At 43.3% G+C, this 20,478-nt stretch overlaps 1 protein-coding gene across 23 annotated transcripts in view; it reads right to left on the bottom strand.

Annotated features, from left to right (window-relative positions):
• GPBP1 (GC-rich promoter binding protein 1) overlaps nt 1-18,036 on the bottom strand; it is an 86,939-nt gene extending 68,903 nt beyond the window's left edge. For 9 of the 23 annotated variants that reach the window (XR_012413672.1, XR_012413673.1, XR_012413674.1 and 6 more), the window contains exons 1-2: nt 17,667-17,793; nt 15,474-16,427 (exon numbers count right to left, since the gene is read on the bottom strand). The gene's annotated coding sequence lies outside the window, so the exon portion shown is untranslated. Of the gene's footprint in view, nt 1-12,256; nt 12,274-15,473; nt 16,428-17,563; nt 17,794-17,950 lie in introns of those variants that run through there. The other 14 variants (XR_012413675.1, XM_005556937.5, XM_073993465.1 and 11 more) reach the window with 3 other exon arrangements.
• Nucleotides 18,037-20,478: the final 2,442 nt, after the last annotated feature.

Raw genomic sequence — 20,478 nt, 5'->3', positions numbered from 1 at the left:
AAAAAACCTTTGGGCTTAAAAAGGTTGTCCCTAAGTCATCACAGCTAGCTCCTAATGAGCTTCAAATACAAGCAAATACATCTTACTCCAATGTTTTTTCATCTACATTATGGTACAGAATTCAGTTTCAAAACTGTAACTTCGGTAACTACAACAAAATAGGCTTTATAATTTGCATGTTTCAGGCTAATCAACTTCCTAGAATTAGAAAGTAAATAATTAAACAAAATGTTAAGAATAAAATTTCTAGGTCAGACGTGGTACACTTTGGGAAGTCAAGGCAGAAAGACCATTTACGCCCCAGTTGGAGACCAGCCTGGGCAACACAGGAAGACCCCATCTCCACAAAATATACAGGCATGGTGGCATGTGCCTGTAGTCCCAGCTACTTAAGAGGCTGACATGGGAGGATCACTTGGGCCCGGGAGGTCAAAGCTGCAGTGAGCTATGATTGTGCCACTGCACTCTAGCCTGGGCAATAAACTCTGTCTCAAAAAGAAAAAAGAACTCAATAGAAAAATCAGCAAAGGATATAAACAAAGTTCAAAGAAACTAATCTTATACATGGAAAATTTTTATTCTCATTGCAAAAAAAAAAAAAAAAAAAAACCCCATCCTCAAAAACCTAAAACCAGAACTACCATATGATTCAGCAAGCCCACTGCTGGGGATGTATCCAAAAGAAAGGAAATCAGTATATGGAAAAGATATCTGTATTCGTATGTTTACTGCAGTAATATTCACAACAGCCAAGATACGGAATCAACCTTACTGTCAATCAATGGATGAATGGATACAGAAAACATGGTATGTACATGGCTATGGAATATTATTCAGCCATAAAAAAAGAACAAAATCCCGTCGTTTGCAACAAGGATGGAACCGGAGGACAGTATGTTAAATGAAATAACAGAAAAATAAATACTGCCACATTCTCTTGTGTGGGAGGTTAAAATGAATTCACAGAGATAAAGGAGAATGATGGTTACTAGAGGCTGGGGAGTGGGAAGGTTGGGGAGATAAAGAGCTGATAGTTAGTGGGTACAAAAACAGGAGGAGTAAAATCCAGTATTTGGTAGCACAATAGGGCAACCACAACCACAGTTAACAATAATTATATATTTCAAAGTAACTAAAATGGAGTTGGAATGTTCCTAAGACAAAAAATTACAAATGCTTGAAGTGATATTCCCACTACCCTGATTTGATCATTACACACTGTATGTACCAAAATATCATGAGCTCCTTAAATAAGTGTAACTATTATGTATCCATAAGCAGAAATATATATTTTTTTTACACAAGGCAAAAATGCCCAAGAAAAAAGTCTGATACACCTCATTAACACTAGAAATTTACATTGGTACACCTATATGGAGAACAACTAGGCATTATCCCAAATTACACTCAGAAATTCACTTACAGGAATTTGCCTTATATTTACGAGAACTATTCACTAGTGCTACTCATAATAGCAAAAAAGAAACAAAAACAAGAAACAGCCTAATGTACATTAATAGAGGTCTAGTTATACTACCATGCAGCCAATAAAAAGAATGAGGTAACTTTACACATATTAACATGCAATAATGTTCTAAGTTCATTAAGTAAAAAAAGACTGCACAGCAGGGTAGACATGATGCTACTCCTTGTATTAGAAAGCAAAAGAATGTGGTTTTATACACATCTCTAAAATACATAAGAAACTAACAGCGGTTTCCCCAGAGGGGAACTGCTGAGAAACAGGATTAAAGGGGTGACTTTCCTCTAAACCTCTTGTGGTACACACCTTTTGTAATTTGTGTGCATAAATTCAAAACAATTTTAAATCTTTTTTAGTCTGACTCAATTTTACTGTTTCCTGAATAAACTTTTTTTTAAAAAAATCCTTAAACTCTTAACCCATTTTTTTTTTTTTTTTCCTGAAACTGAGTTAGGCTGAAGACCAATCATCCCAAGCACAGGAAACAAGTTCCAACAAATTAATTTTTTAAATGAGCCCAACCTATGAACCAGATAGCACTAACAAAGAATACTTTCCATATATATATATTTTTTGAGACAGGGTCTCACTCTATTGCCCAGGCTTGAGTGCAGTGGCATGATCTTGGCTTACTGCAACATCTACCTCCTGGGCTCAAGCGATCTTCCCACCTCAGTCCCCCAAATAGGTGGAACTACAGGTGCAAGCCACCATGCCCAGGTAGTTTTTCTATTTTTTTGTGGAGATGGGGTTTCACCATGTTGCCCAAGCTGGTCTCAAATTCCTGAACTCAAGTGATCTCCTACCTCGACCTCCCAAAATGCTGGATTACAGAGTGAGCCATGGCACTCGGCCCAGGCTGTTTCTTTTTGAGGCGGAGTTTCACCCTTGTCACCCAGGCTAGAGCACAATGGCTCGATCTCAGCTCACTGCAACCTCAGCCTCCCAGTTCAAGCAATTCTCCTGCCTCAGCCTCCTGAGTATCTGGGATTACAGGCACCCGTCACCAAGCCCAGCTAATTTTTGTATTTTTAGTCGAGACAGGGTTTCACCATGTTGGCCAGGCTGGTCTTGAACTCCTGACCTTAGGTGATCCACCCGCTTTAACCTCCCAAAGTGCTGGGATTACAGGCCATGAGACACCGTGCCTGGCCAGCAGTTTCTTTAGATTTCATCTCATTTAGTCCTCATCCCATCCCCAGAAGGCTGGTGTTACCTTCTTCTCAAAACAAGAAAAATAAGTGTTCATATAGATGAGAAGTCCATTTTAAAGTTCCCAAGGTCAAGTACTAGACAGTAGTAGCTGAATTAACCACTCTGGATACGCATACATACTATAAGTAACATAGGATACATCAAGCAGAGATCTTACCTAATACAAAACATTAGCCTTCACAATAGACATAAGTAACTCCTTTTTTTTTTTTTTTTTTTTTTTTGAGATGGAGTTTCGCTCTTGTTGCCCAGACTGGAGTGCTATGGCATGATCTCAGCTCACCGCAACCTCTGCCTCCTGGGTTCAAGCGATTCTCCTGCCTCAGCCTCCTGAGTAGCTGGGCTTACAGGCATTCACCATCACGCTGGGCTAATTTTGTATTTTTAGTAGAGATGGAGCTTTCCCATGGTGGTCAAGCTGGTCTTGAACTCCCGACCTTAGGTGATCCACCTACCTCAACCTCCCGAAGTGCTGGGATTACAGGCATGAGCCACCACGCCCAGCCAACTCCTAAATTTTAAGTTTTACTCAGGCACTGTCTTACTACTGCTATGTCAAAAAGTACAAAATACAGATCTCGATCACATAGACAAGTAAAAGATGAGCAGTTTGAGCTATCACTGCAATCTAGCGCTATCCCTAGACTACTGTCCTCTCAGCAAATTAAGTACTCGAAGTACTGAACAGGAAGAACCAAAGTGAAAACATTTTCATTCACTTTTCACCATTTCCATTTGTCCTTACAAAAGGAACTCATTTCAACCAGAGACACAAGAATAATTCATGTAAAAAATGTGAAACCACCAGTCAAGTTAAAAGAAAAAAATTAAGGAACCCTGCTCAGGTAAGAGTGCATTTTTCAAGTAGTTTTCAAGCCAGTGTTCCAGAAACAATTTCATCACTCTCCTGAGGATACTCACCTGTAACAGCCTCAAGTTTAGCATCCTTCTAAGAGCTTTAGTAAACAAGGTCCTTGCAAGGGATCTATTAACATGCTTTTCTTACACAGAACGAAAACAAGATCACACAGGTAAACTTTGTACCGACAAAAATAATTTAAGTTCTGTGGATATTTATCTGCATTAGTTTCCTCCTCAAATAAAGACACTACAAATGAACTATCATGGCCTGATTTCTGAAAATGAGAAGTCTTAAATTCTGCTCATAAATTTCAAAGCCACTCCTTAAAACCTAGATAGGCTGGTGTGGTGGCTCACACCTGTAATCCCAGCACTTTGGGAGGCAGAGGCGGGCGGATCGCGAGGTCAAGAGATTGAGACCATCCTGGCCAACACGGTGAAACCCCATCTCTACTAAAAATACAAAAATTAGCTGGGTGTGGTGGTGTGCGCCTGCTCAATCGCTTGAACCCAGGAGCCGGAGGATGCAGTGAGCCGAGATCACACTACTGCACTCCAGGCTGGTGACAGAGAGACACTCGGTCTCAAACAAATAAACCCCTAAAGATAAATGTATTTTGTTTCTTTGAACCTGAGAGCAAAAATAACCTAGGTTTCAAGCCTTCGGACTCAACAGTTCAAAATTGGGGAAATTTTTAAAGGCAAGGGTCATAGTAAACAAATCTTGATGAGATGAGGCAGTCCCTTCAAAAAGCTAAGAGCAAGGGTGGGCGCGGCAGCTCACACATGTAATTTAAGCACTTTGGACAGCAGAAGCAGGCGGACCACTTGAGGTCTAGAGTTCGAGACCAGCCTGGCCAACATGGAGAAACCCACCTCTACTAAAAATACAAAAATTAGCTCAATTAGCTGGTCACGACAGCAAGTGCCTGTAATTCCAGCTACTTGGGAGGTTGAGGTACAAGAATCACTTGAACCAAGAAGGCAGAGGTTGCAGTAAGCCAAGGTCGTGCCATTGCACTCCAGCCTGGGTGACGAAGTGAGAATGCCACAAAAAAAAAAAAAAAACAAAGAAAAGAAAAGAAAAAAAGAAAAAACAGCTAAGACCAGCCAGGCACAATGGCTCACACCTGTAACCCCAGCACTTGGGGAGGCCAAGGCGGGCAGATCACTTGAAGCCCAGAGTTCGAGACCAGTCTAGGCAACATGGCAAAACCCTGTCTCTACCAAAAAAATACAAAAATTAGCCAGAGATGGGGTACGCACCTGTAGTCCCAGCTACTCGGAAGGCTGAAGCGGGAAGACTGCTTGAGCCCAGGAGGTCAAGGCTGCAGTGAGCTGTAATCACGGACCACACTCTAGCCTGGGTGACAGAGCAAGACCTTGTCTCGGGAAAAAAAAGGCTAATAGCAAATCCAAAGCCAGTCTTGAATCTAGTGGACAAAAATCTCATATAACAAATTATTTTAGCTTGAATAAATAGGTAGCTGGTGGAGCCATATTGAAATGAGAAAGAGAGAGAGTATGAGGCTAGGAAGTAAGACTGCAGTTTGCCTTTTATTTTTTGAGACGGAGTCTCGCTCAGTTGCCCAGGTTGGAGTGCAGTACCACAATCTTGGCTCACTACAACCTCCGCCTGCCGTGTTTAAGCGATTCTCATGCCTCAGCCTCCTGAGTAGCTGGGGATTACAAGCACCTACCACCATGCCCGGCTAATTTCTGTATTTCTTTTAGTAGAGACAGAATTTTGCCATGCTGCCCAGGCTGGTCTCAAACTCCCAAGCCATCCACCTGCCTCAGCTTTCCAAAGTGCTTGGATTACAGGCATGTGCCTCCATGTCCAGCCTGAGTGTAGCTTTGAACGTTAAACTTGACATGTAGAGAAGTCAAGGTGGCAGTTAAGTTATAAGCCTAGAATACCGGGAGAAGATCTGAACTGGAAATTTAAACTTGGGATCATTTGCATAAATATACCTTTTAAAGCTATGATATCGTATCACAAATTACACAAATATTATCCCGAGAGTGGAATGCATGTGCTTCAACAATTTTTTTTTTTTTTTTTTTTTTTTTTTTGAGACACAGTCTCGCTCTGTGGCCCAGGCTGGAGCAGTGGTGCAATCTCAGCTCACTGCAACGTCCACTTCCTGAGTTCATGCGACTCTCACACCTTAGCCTCCTGAGTAGCTGGGACTACAGGCATGCACAATCATGCCCGGCTAATTTTTGTACTTTTTGGTAGAGACGGGGTTTCACTATGTTGACCAGGCTGGTTTCAAACTCCTGACCTCAAGTGATCCAGCCGCCTCAGCCTCCCAAAGTGCTGAGATTACAGGCGTGAGCCACCGAGCCCAGCCTCAATAATTTTAAATGTCATATATACACATATGTATTACATACACACAAATACATTATATGTACATAGATACATATATATCTTTGTTGTGTGTATATATATGTGTATCTCATTTCTGCTTCTTCTGTCCCTTCAATGTATACTTACCTATGTCCTCCAATTCACAATCTCTCCCTCCTGGTTGATCATACGGTCTTCAACCACTACCACCTGTGACCAGCCACACCACCATTGTCTATATTTTACAATTTCAAAGCATTTAGCATTCATTTTTTCACTTGACTAATAGCAACAACTCTGTGAGGCACTATTTTATACAGCAAGAATTAGGTCATAAAGACTATGTTGGTCAATATCACATAGGTATTATATAATGTAACAGATGGCATGAAACCGTAATTCAAATTCAAGGACTCTTTTTATCCCGTATTCACAGAACTTCACAGCAAACTACATGGACAGAGGAATCTTACATTTTTGCCTTGTTCACTAGAAAATCCCAGCACCAATGATACCATAGGCATTCAAACATTTCCTGAGGCAAAGGAAATCTCCAGCACATAATTAGCACTCAAGAGAGAAGAGTCCCAAATCCACTGTTGAGATAATATATTATAGTAAATAAGTTGATACTTTTACATCCTACTTTCTTATTTCCAGTATAGAAATGTTGTCATTTTCTAAGTATGCTCAAGTATGAATTAGATACCTAACATTTCAAGCCACTTAAAAGATTGATACACGAATTCAAGATGTCATTATTTTGCAACAGGTTTTACTTCACACACCCACAAAAACAATTTCCTCATTACTCTAAATTTCCTATAAAAGATTTTTAAAAATGTAAGACATCCAATGTTAAAACAGAAAGAAAAATCAAATACTATTTTATTTATGGACTAGTATTCCATGGAATTAGCATAATACATACACACACACACGCACACATCTCCCTCTCAATGAGTCCAGAAATAGACACACATAATTTGATTTTCATCATAGAAATTTCAAGGTGATTCAATGGGAAACAAAATCTTTTCAACAAATGAAACTTGCACAACTGGACATTTATATGGAAAAAAAATGGGGGGTGGTCACCGTAGCTCTCGCCTGTAATCCCAATACTTCGGGAGGCCAATGCAGGAGGATCCCATGAGTCCAGGAATTTGAGACCAGTCTGGGCAACACAGTGCGACTCCGTTTCCACAAAAAAATTTAAAAATTAGCCAGGTGTGGTGGCACACACCTGTAGTCTCAACTACTCAGGACGTTGAGGCAGGAGGATTGTTCCAGTCCAGGAAGTCAAGGTTGCAGGGAGCTGTAATTACGCCACTGCACTCCAGTCTGGGCGACAGAGCAAGATCCTGTGTACCCCACCCCCCAAAAATTGGACATTTTTTTAATCACACCACATGCAAAAAATTCAAAATGAATCAAAGACCTAAAACGTTAAGAACGAAATTACAAAACTTCTACAAGATAGGAGAAAACCCTATGACCTTGGGTTAGGCAATGATTTCTTAGGACACAAAAGCACAAACCATGAAAGAAAAAAAAAAATTTTTTTTTTTTTTTTAAGAGGCAAGGTCCCGCTCTGTCACCCAGACCAGGGTACAATGCCGCAATCATAGCTCACTACAGCCTTGAACTCCTGGGCTCAAGCAAACCTGCCACCTCGGTCTCTCAAGTAGCTGAGGTATGCCACCATGCCCACTTGATTTAAATTGTTTGGAGAATAAGCATCTTAGTATGTTGCCCAGGCTGGTCTTGAACTTCCAGCATAAAAGGATTCTTCAGTCTCAGCCTCCTGAAGTACTGAGACTAAAGGCATGAGCTACCAGGCATTTTATTTCAGTATTTAAAATTTTTGCTCTTCAGAAGACACTGTATTAAGAAAATGAAAACAAACCACAGTCTGAGAGAAATTATTTGCAAAACATGGATCCAAAATACATAAAGAATTCTTACAATTCATTAAAACAACCCAATTTTTTTTTTTTTTTTTTTTAAGACAAAGTTCACTCTCATTGCCCAGGCTGGAGTGTAATGGCTTCATCTCCACTCACTGCAACCTCTACCTCCTGGGCTCAAGCCTCCAGAGTAGCTGGGACTGCAGGGGGCATGCCACTGTGCCAGGCTTACTTTTATACTTTTTATAGTATATTACTTCTATGATTTTGGAAACACTTTTTGTAGTGCCACCATGTTGCCCAAGCTGGTCTCAAATCCCTGGGCTCAAGCGATTCACCCACCTTGGCCTCCCAAAGTGCTGGCATTACAGGCATGAGGACCGCGCTTGGGCCCCCGTTTTTGTTTAAACAGGCAAAATATTTGAACAGACACTTCACCAAAACACACGAAAAGATGCTATCATTATTAGGGAAATGCAAATTAAAGACACAATACTAATTCCAACTATACACAATGGTTAAAATTTAAAAGACATAACCAGCCGGGCGTAGTGGCTCATGCCTGTAATTTAAACACTTTGGGAGGCTGAGGTGGGCGGATCACCTGAGGTCAGGAGTCCCAGACCAGCCTGACCAATATGATGAAACTCCGTTTCTACTAAAAATACAAAAATTAGCCAGGCATGGTGGCATGTGCCTGTAATCTGAGCTACTCAGACGCTGAGACAGAAGAATCACTTGAACCCGGTAGGTGGAGGCTGCGGTGAGCCGAGATCGTGCCATTGCATTCCAGCCTGCGTAACAAGAGCAAGACTCTTGTCATAAAAAAAAAAAAAAAAAAAAGACCAAAGATGGTTGCCAAAACAAATTTTAAAGAGTGCTGGTGATAACAACATCCATTGCTAGTGGGAAGGCACACAATTCACATGACCCGGGCAGTTCTGCTAGAGATTTTCATATGAGAAATTAAAACTTAAGTCCACACACCCCGTATCAAAAATAAGAATTAAAAAGAAGAAGCCGGATGCGGTGGCTCATGCCTGTAATCCCAGCACTTTGGGAGGCCAAGGAGGGTGGATCACAAGGTCAGGGGTTTCAGACCAGCCTGGCCAACATGGTAAAACCTCATCTCTACTAAAAATACAAAAATCAGCTGGGTATGGTGCCGGGCACCTGTAATCCCACCTACTCGGGAGGCTGAGGCAGAAGAATCACTCGAACCTGGGAGTTGGAGGTTGCAGTGAGCCGAGATGGAGCCACTGCACCCCAGCCTGGGCAACAGTGTGAGACTCCATCTCACCAAAAAAAAAAAAAAAAAAAAAAAAAGGCCAGGCACAGAGGCTCATGGCTGTTATCCCAGCACTTTGGGAGGCTGAAGCAGGCAGACAGCTTCAGGTCAGGAGTTCGAGACCAGCCTGGCCAACATGGTAAAACCCCATCTCTACAAAAATACAAAACTTGGCCAGGCCTGATGGCAGTTGCCTCTAATCTCAGCTACTAGGGAGGCTGAGGCAGAAGAAGCGCTTGAACTTGGGAGGCAGAGGTTGCAGTGAGCTGATATCAAGCCACTGCACTCCAGCCTGGGCAAGAGGGAGACTCCATTTCAAAAAATAAAATAATTAAAGGGAAGAAAATGGAAAGACCAAAAACACTGCACCCACCAAGCTGTGAACAAAAGAATAACTAAAGAACAAGAAACTAAATGACATACCTTGTACATAGAAAGATGCAGAAACTAGCAATTATTTGCAGGGTTATACGGCAAATCTGTTAACTATTCTGATGGGTGGGACAGCTGACAAAATGGGAAAAGCAAGCAGGTAAAACTGAAATACAGAGTCACAACCACAAAACAGTTTACCAGTAACTATGAACATCTTGTTTTTCAACATTTCTGTTGAAGGTAATGGACCTACTTTCCAGAAAAATGCACTGAAATGCCCACAAAAGTATCAATTTCTGAGAATTCTCAGAAACCACCGTCTCGGCCTGGCATGGTGGCTCACATCTGTAATTCCAGCACTTTGGGAGGCCAAGGTGGGTGGTTCACCTGAGGTCAGGATTTTGAAAAGAGATGTATTCCCTGGCCCCCCCAACCCCCAACTTTTTATTTTTTTTTTTTTCTTTATGTTCCCTAGGCTGGTTTCAAACTCCTGGGCTCCAGCGAGCCTTGTGCCTCAGGCTCCCAAAGTGTTAGGATAACAGGCATGAGCTACCATGCCCTGCCCCCTCACCCCTTTTTTAAACAGTATTTTATATGTCAGAGGTTTTTTTTGGTTTTTGTTTTTTTGAGATAGTCTTGTTCTGTCGCCCCGGGCTGGAGTGCAGTGGCGAGGAAAAACACCGAGGCGCCTGGCCTCTTCTCTTTAATTCTTATTCATTTAAGAGACAGGGTGTCACTCTGCCACCCAGGCTGGAGTGCAGTGGTGTAATCACGGCTCTCTGGCATCTCGACCTCCTGGGCTCAAGCGGTCCTCCCGCCTCAGCCTCCCAAGTAGCTGGGACTACAGGCACATGTCACCATGCTTGGCTAATTTTTTTTATGTTTTGTAGAGAGAGTCTTGTTACGTTTCCCAGGCTAGTCTCGAACTCCTAGTCTCAAATGTTCCTCCTGCCTTGGCCTCCCAAACTGTTGGGATTACAGGCATGAGACACTGCGGCCTCCCCCTTTAATTCTTAATTCAGTTTTCAAATTATACTTTAAAGCCATATTTAAATTTCTGTCGAGGTAGGTGGATCACCTGAGGTCAGGAGCCTTGCAGACCACACTGACCAACATGGGGAAACCCCATCTCCAATAAAAACACAAAAATTAGCTGGGCATGGTGGTGGGCACCTGTAATCCCAGCTACTTGAGAGGCAGAGGCAGGAGAATCGCTTGGACCCAGGAAGCGGAGATTGCAGTGAGCTAAGACTGCGCCATTGCATTCCAGCATGAGCGACAGAGCGAGACTGTCTCAAAAAAAAAAAAAAAACAAAAAAATCTTTACATCTGTATTACACTTCACAAATTACAAAAACCCTCCGTACACATTTCCATCAGTTTAATGAAGAAACTATGGCCAAAAAAAGTTAGGTGAACATACAGTCACACAGGCATTTTTCTAGATATTCCATAACCTAAACCAAGTTCCCTTCCAAAGTCTCAGCCATGACCCTTTTTCTACATCACCACCTTACCTGGATCTAAATTGTTACCTAAACATTGATAGATCTAAAAACTGTTATCTAAACATTTTTATCAAAAAAGAAACAAAAAAGATGGTTTGGTTAAACAAAATTAAATAATCTGACCAGGTGCAGTGGCTCACGCCTATAATCCCAGCACTTCCCAAGGCTGAGGCAGGTGATCACCTGAGGTCAGGAGTTCGAGACCAGACTGGCCAACATGACGAAACCCCATCTCTACTAAAAATACAAAAAATTAGCTGGACGTTGCGGTGGGGACCTGTAATCCCAGTTACTCGGGAGGCTGAGGCATAAGAATCACTTGAACCTGGGATGTGGATGTCACAGTGAGCAGAGATTGTGCCACTGCATTCCAGCCTGGGTGACAGCAAGACTCTCTCTCAAAAAAAAAGAAGTTAAATAATCTGGTCTGGTTTTAAGATCTATCCTCACTTGCTTATTTTACTTTCAGATTAGAAGTCCTCCTCAATTATCCCTTTCTTGAAACTCTCCCCATTTTTTTTTCTGTTCACTCTTCCTGTTCTTTCTCCATTACTCTTCTCCCTTCCTCAATTTTAATGTATCAGCAGCTTCTACCATAAAAATTCATGTAACTATTTTAATTCAAAAACAAAGACAAGGGGCTGGGCCCAGTGGCTCACTCCCATAATCCTAGCACTTTGGGAGGGGGAGGCGAGCAGACATCTGAGGTCAGGAGTTCGAGAACAGTCTGACCAACATGGTGAAATCCTGTCTTCTAAAAATACAGTATCAGCCAGGCCTGGTGGCACATGCCTGTTATCCCAGCTACTCAGGAGGCTGAGGCAGGAGAATCGCTTGAACTGGGGAGGCAGAGGTTGCAGTGAGCCGAGTTCATGCCATTGCACTCCTGCCTGGGCAACAAGTACAAAACTCTGTCTCAAAAATACCCAAAAAACAAAAACAAAAGACTAGGTAAAACAAAGCTATGCATTTAGCTCCATGCCTGTGGAAAGAGGTTACGGGTGAAAGAAAAATACAAGGCCAGGCACTTGTGGCTCACGCCTATAATCCCAGCACTTTGGGAGGCCAAGACAGGAGGAACCCTTGACCCCAGGAGTTCGAGGTTGCCTGAGCTACAATCCCGCCATTACACTCCAATCTGGGTGAGAGAGCAAGACCCTGTCTCAAACACACACACACAATTTAATTTTAGCTAACCAAAGATATCACTCAAATAGTTACTAGCAAATAGCAAAACAGTAGTATCTCTTAGTTTATTACCAAACTCCATCAGTAGTCTGTAATCGACATCAACCAGAGAGAAGCAGTACATGAAAAGAAAAACAAAAATATCAAAGATAATGTTCAAATAAATGAATTAGCAAAGTAAAATCCCCAAGAAAGCAGTGTAAGTATGGCATAGTGCTGAGTATGTGCTCTGGAGTCAGACTGCTTGAACATTTATTTGGTCAAGATTACAATTCTAACAAAGTAACTTTCTCCCAGTCTCAGCCTCCCTAAATCCTAATTTTCTCATCAGTACCACAGTGACTATAATAGTACTTTCCTTACGGGATTAAGAATTAACTAAAATATGCCACATAAATTACACAGCAAAACATATGACACCATCATCATCTATAAATGTTAGCCACTATGATTATTATTTTTAGAACTACAGTTTACAAAGGGAGAAAAAAGGAAAATATAAAGAGTAAGAAAGAAAAGGAAAAGTGGTGTAACTTCTGGGGAAAATCAGCAGTCCAGCAATAGTTCCAATTACCAACGGGTGGAATTACTTATTTCAATCTCCAGAAAATAAAATACTGAAAATATCTGTCAAAATGTTCAAGTAAATCTATCCTTGAAGAACTGCTGTAAGCTAAGTTCACAAATGTTAAGACTATTCACAGATTAAAGTTAATTGTTAAAAACTCTGATCTCTGGAGTAATCTTTATTCTGACACTACTGCTTAGGGGTAACAATACCAATAACGGCAATTTAGAAGAAAACAAGGCTGGACGCAGTGGTTCATGCCTGTAATTCCAGCAGGAGTTCAAGGCCAGCCTGACCAACATGGTGAAACCCTGTCCCTACTAAAAATACAAAAAATTAGCCGGGCGTGGTGGTGGGCGCCTGTAATCCAAGCTACTTGGGAGGCTGAGGCAGAATCGCTTGAACCCAGGAGCGGAGGTTGCAGTGAGCTGAGATTGTGCCACTGCACTCCAGCCTGGGCACATGACAGAGCAAGACTGTCTCAAAAAAAAAAAAAAAAAAGAAAAAAATAATCACGAATAAATATTATACAGTTTTCTAGGAATAATGATCGTCTGACTCCAGCTCAACTTCTTAATCATATTTAAGATGTATATTCTTAAGTAACTTGAGAAGTCACTGAATTGAGGAATGAACAAAATACAGGCTCTCCCAAGTGAAAAGGTGTGGAATGTTCTCACCAATTTTATAAATCAAGGTAGACAATTAGAACTACTACACACAGGTCTGACCGAAAACACATATAACCTAATCTACTATGACAAAGGGAATTACTGAACTCTCTAACATCAATTTCAGGGAAAAAAAAAACTGTGTATTTTTTACTACCACTTTTGCTCCATGGGGACTAGCAGGATTCAACAGTTCAAGCAAAAAAAAAAAAAAAAAAAATTCGTTCAAAATAAGCAACTGACAAGTTATTAGGTTAGGCCATTCTGGTAAAGGGTTCAAAAATTACAATTTCGGCCTGGCACATGGGCTCAGGCCTGTAATCCCAGCACTTTGGGAGGCCAAGGCACAAGGATCACCTGAGGTCAGGGGTTCGAGGCCAGCCTGACCAACATGGTGAAAACCCGTCTCTATAAAAACAAAAACAAAAAATTAGTCGAGCCTGGTGGCGGGCTTCTAAATTGCCGTTACTGATATTGTTATTCCTAAGCAGTAGTGTCAGAATAATCCCAGCTACTTGAGAGGCTGAGGCAGGAGAATCGCTTGAACCCGGGAAGCGGAGGCTGCGGTGAGCCAAGACCATGCCATTGCACTCCATCCTTGGCAACAAGAGCAAAACTCGGTCTCAAAAAAAAAAAAAAAATTGGCCGGGCGCGGTGGCTCAAGCCTGTAATCCCAGCACTTTGGGAGGCCGAGACGGGCGGATCACGAGGTCAGGAGATCGAGACCATCCTGGCGAACACGGTGAAACCCCGTCTCTACTAAAAAAAAAAAAAAAAAATACAAAAAACTAGCCGGGCGAGGTGGCGGGTGCCTGTAGTCCCAGCTACTCGGGAGGCTGAGGCAGGAGAATGGCGTAAACCCGGGAGGCGGAGCTTGCAGTGAGCTGAGATCCGGCCACTGCACTCCAGCCTGGACCACAAAGCGAGACTCCGTCTCAAAAAAAAAAAAAAAAAAAAAAAATTAGTCTTTCGTCTCAGAAAGACAATTGAAATAACCCTCTAATTTGAGTTATACTTATGTGTTCACTAATATTAATTGCCTAAAAATTAAATTTTGTCAGTAGTCAAAGAGGAAAAAAATTAAATTTTAGTGTATCTCTTTAAAAAACACTAAATGCCTGTGATTCACTGAAAAATTAAACGTAGTAACTAATGGTAACTAAAAACACCATTTAATCCTGAAAAATACAAACATTAAAAGATAACTCTCCCACCTGTCAAAACAATTTCTATTATAGCAATTAATATTCACAACATTTTTTTTAAAAAAAGCTTTATTTATAAACTTAGGCCAGCATAACATCGAGTGAAAAAAAAAAGTATACTCATATTTTCTTAAGTTACTTAAAGATTCTTAATTCAGCTTGCTCAGTTCCTCTGAGCTGCTGGTCCTGGTAATACCCTCCTTTTTTGAAAGTAAAGTCTTAATTAAGAAATAATCTGAAATACAAAACCATTTCAACAAAACTATTTCAAAAACTTAATTTCTATAACGGATTAATATGTTAGGAACAGTTATGCCTTAAAACAAGCTCGTTCATGAAATACATTAAAAACTACTACCTGTAATATAACCAAACTATGTAACCCCAAATGCAACACTAAACTGCAGTTCGAATGCAGTCTAAACTCACATTTGAAAAGTAAACTGGCTATCAAGGCACATGCATTTAGAATGCAAACTGGCTAAAAAGGCACGTGGTGAATTATTTGTTGCATTTTTTCCTACCTTTCTACCACTATGAATGAATCCTCAAAGCCTAAAGCAATACATACTGGCCAGACGAATTTAGCTTTTTACTTAAAAAGCACAAAAACCTGTAGCTCAGGACTGTTTGAATCTGAAAAATTCCTAAGCTTTAAAGGTTTTTTCTGAATTTCAGTTTACTCAGACAATGGTTAATAGCTGTTTTCAGACTGTCAAGGAAACTGAAACCAAGCACTATTACTGCAAGAAACTGAAAGGCTTCCAAGAATAACATAGGATAAACTCGACTCCCATTACAGTTTACAAACGAACATTTGATTTGCTCACCATAAAAGTACTTACAAATTCCAACAGGACTGCACAGGAAGGTGTTGGTTTTTTCTTTGTAATCTTTGTTTTCCAGTTTGTATTTTTATTTTGTATCCTCTGAAATAATATCGAAGTTCTTTGAAGATACTTAACCTATGACTATTTGACATAGAGTTACTTCAAGTCAGCTACCCATACTTCTGTTTTAAAGTTTTCATATGGCTATCTCCCGAATTAGCCAAGTTCTTTAGATTTAAGATCAAAGTCTTCTTTATTATTCCATGTACTTGCCACTGTTGTACTTGTCCACTCCAGATGAAATATCCAATTTACGAGCCAAAAAGCAAAAACAAAAAGAAAATTTCACATCTGAAGAGCATTCCTAAATATCAGCATATACAGAGACACACATAGCTATCTCAACACTACCATGCTGCCGGGAAACTGCAACATCTTAAATTTCTACGTAAATAAAAGATAAAAGGAAAAAAATTCGGTATTCTTTCAATGTCTTCATTTAGAAAAAGTGTCCCATTGTAACACGAAAGAGCTGAAGTCAAAAATTCCTAAAACTTTCAATAAAGGTAAAAATAAACTGCCATGAAACTTCAGCAATACTCAGTCATTTGAAACTGCTGAAACTACTCAGTACACAAATCAACGTCTCTCAGTTTCGGCTGAAGAACCCCAACAACGGGGTGGGGGAGGGGGAAGGCAAAAATTACCACCAGCTGAAATACTGTAACCAGTTATATAATCCGTTTGAACCAAAATACTGAAGAAATGCTGCCTGGGTCTCTTTTTAAGTAGCTTGCTGAATTGTTCACTACTATCAATTCACTTCATAGACGATTCTTGCCAATTTTAATAAACTTCTGGGGCAAAATTATCCAAAAACATTGTAAATCCAAAATGGCCACTTAAAATATCCGGGGCCTTCTACACAAAACCTAGAAGATGATCTTCATATCTGAGTAATTCATTCACCTGTAAAAGTTATAAAAAAAAAATTATATACTGAGTTTTGATTTTGAGCTAAAAAAATCAATCCCCAACTTAAAAAGTCAACCTCTGGAGAGAAAATCACTTCTGTATAACCTTACAGGAGCCTGGAAAACGGCTTTACCCAAGCAAGCACCCGATAAAAGTCTACTGAATGAAAAAGACATCGGAGTAGAGGGAGGTAAAAACGGTAGGTGACGGTATTATGGAGGGCAAGGGCAGATTTCACCTGGGAAGGGGTGCAGATCCAATATTGGGGAATTATATAAGCAAACCCTCTTATACTTCTTGAATACATTTGAAACTATGAAACCGTCACTTAATCTTACAAAAGATCTTCTCCAACCCTCTTCGATGTACCAAGGAAAACGAAGACAGGTGTGTTGCCACGGAGCATTAGCAAATGTAACTCAGAGAATAACAAATGTAAAGAAAAGAAGGCTCCCTCCAAATTAGAACGTCTACCAGAGGAAGCATATTCCCCCAGTAAGGCCAGAAAGGTGAACTAGAAGTAGGGCAAACCCGCTCCTTAAATTCTCCCGAGGAGACTTCCCCACTTCTGAGGGAGCAGAGGGCTAGAAGGTGTAGGTTTCCACTTCCTCGAATTAAGAAAACAGCTTTCTCCCAAAACTGAGGGGGTGGAAGGTACAGGGCCCTTTTCGTAAACCACAGGGAGAATGGTTCTCTCCCAAAAAAGCACATGTCCCCTCAGACCCCACAAGACTCGGAGGAACAAAGTAGCCTTCGCCCCAGTCCACGGCAAGTGCCACGGACCTGGGAGAGGCGGGGAAAGCTGAGGCGCTGCTGAAGAAACCGCCGAAGGCCACAAATCGGCCTCGACTCCCTCAGCCCTGAGAGGGGTAGTGGTGCAAAAGCAGGCGGGTGTGTGCGAGAGGCCGGGGGAAGGCCGAGCACGGAAGGCGTCGGACCCGCTCCCAGCCTCCGCCAAACGGCAAACACCCCCCAACCAAGCTGCCGGGGCTAAACCACCCACCCCCTCCTCACAACCGCCACCTCCGCTCCACCCGGGCCGAGTCAATAGCTACAGGGGCCTATCCGCGCCTCCCTCCCCTCTCACTCCTTGCCCCTCGCCGCCCCTCCGTCCGCGGGCAGCCTCTCACCTCGCGCCGCCAACGCCGCTCCCGACCCCTCAAACCCCAACACGGACACGGGCACTCCCCTTCTCCCCCGGACTCGAGCGTGGAGCCTAGAGGACGGTGTTACCTTCTGCCCCACCAGAGGTGCCCCTGGCCTGGGGGTGTCGACGCGCCTGATCCCGGGAGAAGGTTTTCGGTACTTTGAATAATCCCCTTTTGCCGCTTTTCCCTCCCCCACAACCAGTCTCAGTCCCAAAATGGCGCCGACCCGATCCGCAATGTTCTGGGCCAAGTCTCGCGAGATCGTGGACAGTGGCGAGGCGGGGAAGGAACTAGAGGGGTTGAGAAGAGGGGAAGGCGGGGCGAGGAGAAGGAGGGAGAAAGGGTGTGGAAGAAACGGTGCGAACGAACCTACTGGGCGGGACACCAGGAAGAGCGCCTCCACCAGAGAACCTTCTGGCCCAAGCAACCGCTCACGCCGCGGTCAAAAAAGCTCCGCCCTCTACGTCGGGCGCCTGGGGGGAGGGGGAAGAAGGCGTGGCTAAGCCTGGGGGCGGGGCTTTGAGGAGGCCCCGGAGCAGGGGCGCGCGGGGGGCGGTGGCTCCACGCGGTGACGTCAGGAGCAGCTGGAGTCGGGGATTACCCCCTGCTGCTGACGTGAGGACGGTGAACAATCGGGAACGTTCGGTGGAAGGGGGAATTCCCCGCCGCTCTGTGAGGCGCCCCTCCTCCCGCACTCCCCCGCCCTGGGCTGCTTCGGAGTCCGGGCTGTTGGGGCCGCGGGGAGGGCGAGAGAGGAGTGCTGCGCCCGGAGGCGGCCGCGCAGGCTCGAGTGGCGCGCGGCGCGGCGTCTTCTCCAGTTCTAAGCTCCCGAAGCCGCGCCGCAGCTTCTCCGAGCTTCAAGCTGCGGAAGACGCCGCGGCGCGCGCCTTTCGCCGGGTACCCCGCTCGGGCTTCGCGCTCGGGCCTGGGTGAAGCGGCGCTCACACCGCGCCTATGCCCAGCCCTGCGCAGGCGGAACGTCTGCCGAGCCGGCGCCGGAGCGATAGGGTGGACTGAGGGGATGCTCCACCGTGGCGTGCGAACGCGGACTGTGTCGGGCGTGAGAGGAGCACACGGGAGCCCTACGGCGGAGGAAAGCAGACGTGCTGGGAGCCAAGCCCAGACTCTCGGAGGGTAGAAATGGCTACTAGATATAATTGTGCTAATTATTTTTCTTTCTACTAAATTTACAGTAGGTGAATTATTCCAACAGTCAGAGTATCAGAACCACAGAGCCCATTCGAGATTTTAAAAAATCAGTATTATGGTGTTCACAGTCGTTTATCTAATTGTGACACCTTTTCGCCTTATAATCGTAGCCTCACTTTAACACCTGGGAGGTTGGCATTCCAGGGGAAAAAGTCACATTTGTTTAGAGGGAGGGTGGGGGGAGGTTGTCTCAAAAAGGGAAAGTCTGGAAAATAAAAATATTTGGCTTTTCGCCCTCCCCTAAGCCACAAGGACTTCATAACGTAGAAACTTTATGGTACTTGTATATGCATTACTGGGTTTTTAGTTTAATGGAATGTTTCTAAAAGATACCTGAAAAACGGATGGAGTGTAAACTCACCAAAATTTACCGTCGCCAACCTTTTGTTTTAATCTTTATCGGGAATTGGCCACTTTGAGCAATTAATAATGGCCCTCTGCGGGGCAAAGGAAAGGGAATTAACACTTGCTGGATGCCTTGCTCTTGCCAGGCATTTTAATGCTTGTATCACCCTTTGGGGTGGGTACTATTGTGCTCATTTTGCAGATAAGGAAACAGGTTGAGATTGACGTGTTTAACAGTACGGAATATGGAAGTTGGGCACCACGACTTGGCTGTACCACATTTAAACAAGTCTATTAGGGGCTTGATCCACTTTGTTTTCTCTACACCACGTTGTTTCCGTATAAGCGACTTATGTATTGGGAGAGGACCTGCTCGTGCTTTTATTTGTAAGCATGATATCAAACGAAGAAAAAGTAAACAAAAAAAAGATAAAACTGATAACTTGGAAACACAATGTGGGCCTTTCATGTGACAGAAGACACTATAAAGTCGAAGAACTAGTAGTGAAACAGAGAAACAATTGTAATAAATTACAAGCAAGTTGATATTTATATATATTCGGTTACTATCTTTAGCGTATGTTTTATTTGCATAATAAAATATAAAGAGCTCTACAAATTATTAAGAAAAAGATAACACCCACTCTTTTAAAAAGTTAAGGACGGACCGACTGTGGTGACTCATGCTTGTAATCCCAACACTTCAGGAGGCTGAGGCTGGAGGATCACCTGATGTCGGATGAACACAGCGGAAACCCCCTCTCTACTAAAAATACAAATATTAGCTGGGCGTGGTGGCGGGCATCCCTAGTACCAGCTACTAGGGAGGGTGAGGTATGAGAATCGCTTGAACCCAGGAGGGAGAAGTTGCAGCGAGCCAAGATCGCGCCACTGCACTCAAGCCTGGGCGACAGCGTGAGACCCTGTCTCAAAAAAAATTAAAAATCACCCGGGTGCGGTGGCTCACACCTGTAATCCCAGCACTTTGGGAGGCCGAGGCGGGCGGATCATAAGGTCAGGAGATCGAGACCATCCTGTTTAACACGGTGAAACCCCGTCCCTACTAAAAATCCAAAAAAAATTAGCGGGGCGTGGTGGCGGAGTCTGTGGTCCCAGCTACTCGAGAGGCTGAGGCCGGAGAAAGGCGTGAACCCGGGAGGCGGAGCTTGCCGTGAGCCGAGATCGTGCCACTGCACTCCAGCCGGGGCGACAGAAACTCCATTTCAAATAAATAAGGCCGGGCGCGGTGGCTCTGGCTCAGGCCTCTAGTCCCAGCACTTTGGGAGGCCCAGGCGGGCACATCACCTGAAGTGAGGAGTTCAAAACCAGCTTGACCAACATGG

This window comes from Macaca fascicularis, chromosome 6 (genome assembly GCF_037993035.2).
Source record: "Macaca fascicularis isolate 582-1 chromosome 6, T2T-MFA8v1.1".
Classification (NCBI taxonomy): Eukaryota; Metazoa; Chordata; class Mammalia; order Primates; family Cercopithecidae; genus Macaca; species Macaca fascicularis.
This window is presented reverse-complemented; position numbering and strand designations above follow the sequence as displayed.